The sequence below is a fragment of the Phoca vitulina genome, unplaced genomic scaffold, assembly GCF_004348235.1.
Source record: "Phoca vitulina isolate PV1807 unplaced genomic scaffold, GSC_HSeal_1.0 scaffold52, whole genome shotgun sequence".
In the NCBI taxonomy this organism is placed as follows: Eukaryota; Metazoa; Chordata; class Mammalia; order Carnivora; family Phocidae; genus Phoca; species Phoca vitulina.
This window is the reverse complement of record NW_022589755.1, coordinates 4,542,653-4,544,943: the sequence shown is the minus strand read 5'-3', so window position 1 is coordinate 4,544,943 and position 2,291 is coordinate 4,542,653.

Here is a 2,291-nt window from a genome sequence, read left to right as displayed (position 1 = left end):
CATACATATTCTATCACAAACTCACACCCAGCCACATGTACAAACTCTCTGCTAGAATCATACACACTTACTATGATACACACTCACACAGACTCACACAGTCCCATCAACCCTCAAAAATTACATTCACACAGGCTGTGTATCTAGCCATCATATTCACATATGGAAGAATGGTAGTAATTCATGTCCCTTTATGAATCCACCTTTTATACTTCCCACTTTGCAACCACCCACAAGGATATCATGACATGCAATGAATAAAAAGTGATGTGAGTATTGCTACTCTAGGTTAAGGCACAAAGTGGAAAAGTTGGAGTGTTGGCGGTCTGATATTGCATGTGTCCTGGATGCCCTCCTTTCTAGCATACGCAGAGTAGATGCAATCACTAACATATCACGCTGTATGTGGATTTAATTTTAAACATCAAAATGTAAAATTTAGGATAGTTATCTGGCCTTCAAAGTTAAACCCGGATTTTTTTTTACAGAATTTGTAAGGCTGAAGGTGTCCAGAATCCTGAGGGACATCAGTGGATGGATCATGCTTTAAAGACTGCATGAGAAACATGGAATGGATTTAATCTCAGCCCCTGTCAGTGAGATTAGTCAAAGTGACCAATGGGATGTTGTACTCATGGGAAAGTTAACCAGAAGCCAAGAGAGTGTAGAAATGAGGAGTGGGCATTGTTGAAAAGCTCTCTGGGTTTCTCATACTTGTGATATCTTCTTGGAGGAGGCAATGACGGCTTTCATTCTAGACCATATAGCAAATAAACTTGGAAAATATAGTATCTCTTTTGGGGGCAAGGAGCAGATTTATTTGCTGTGCAGGAAAATATATATAAAGCCTCCCTCAAAAGTTAAGTGTATGGGGCTCCTGGGTGGCTCCGTCAGTTAAGCATCCAACTCGGGATTTCCACTCAGGTTGTGATCTCAGGGTTGTGAGATCGAGCCCTGCACTGGGCTCTGTCTAGGCATGGAGCCTGCTTAAGATTCTCTCTCTCACTCGCCCTCTGCCCCTCCCCCGCCTCTCTCTCTCGCTCTTAAAAAAAAAAAAGTTAAGAGTATGCAGGTGGCCTTAGGTGCTCCCTTTCAAATATTGATGTTTCCTCAGATGTGACTTAAACACACTGCTTGTGCAGGATCTGCCTTTCCGCATGGCCCATGGGCCCTGAGGGACAGAGGAACTCCTGGGAAAATGACGTTCATGTTTCCTGCTGTGCTGTGAGTAATAAAGTCCTTGTTTCTCACCCAGGAGAGTCAGAGTCTTCCTGGCAGCACCATGACTCAGTGGGATCTTAAGCTGTTAGTTTGCATGCAGGGTAAAATCGAAGACCCTTCGCATTCTTGATACTTACCAGAGGTTGTAAGAAGTTATATATATGAGCAAAAAATATATATATGTAGATGTATATATTGAAATATATAGATGTATATATATATGTATGTATATATATATAGTAACTTATAAAAATCGCTGTCTTAAGTGTTTGAATAATGCAAAAAACACACTCATTCCTTAAGTCAGGAAGAATTTAGTGAGCAGTTTGCAGAAAAACCTTGGGAGAATATTGTTCTCTAAAAATGGAAGACCAGGGACGCCTGGGTGGCTCAGTCAGTTAAGCGTCTGCCTTCAGCTCAGGTCATGATCCCAGGATCCTGGGATCAAGTCCCGCATCGGGCTCCTTGCTCAGTGGGGAGCCTGCTTCTCCCTCTGCCTGCCTCTCCCCCTGCTTGTTCTCTCTCTGACAAATAAATAAAATCTTAAAAAAAAAATAACTAAGTAAGTAAGTAAATAAATGAATAAATAAAAACGGAAGACCAGTGCAAAATGTCGGGGCAAGAGAGTGCCCGTTATAGAGGAGAGGGGGCCGTGAGTGAGGGCACTGGATAGTTGGGGGAGAAGAACAAAGGACTCTCCTGGCAGAGCAGTGAGGAGGCCCTTGGGAATGAAACAGCTTCTGTGAGAACTCATCACACAACCTGCTGCTAGGAGTGCCAGTACTCCTCGCCCACCACCGCACTTTCAGAGTCTTTAATAAAGGCCCCGTGGCTAACTAACTCATTTTGTCTTCACGTGGATTGTTTCGGGTTGACGATGCCGGGGGCTGAGGGCTATGTCTGCATGGATATAAGGCAAAGATGGGTTTTGTGGGGAACTGTAAGGTGGGAACAGAGAAAATCATGAGAGTATTGATCCCTGAGAATTGTCAAAAAACTCTTGGTGAATCTTCTGAACTTTAAGGTTGTGGAAAGGATGAGATCATAAAGCAAGATTTCCATGGAGTGAA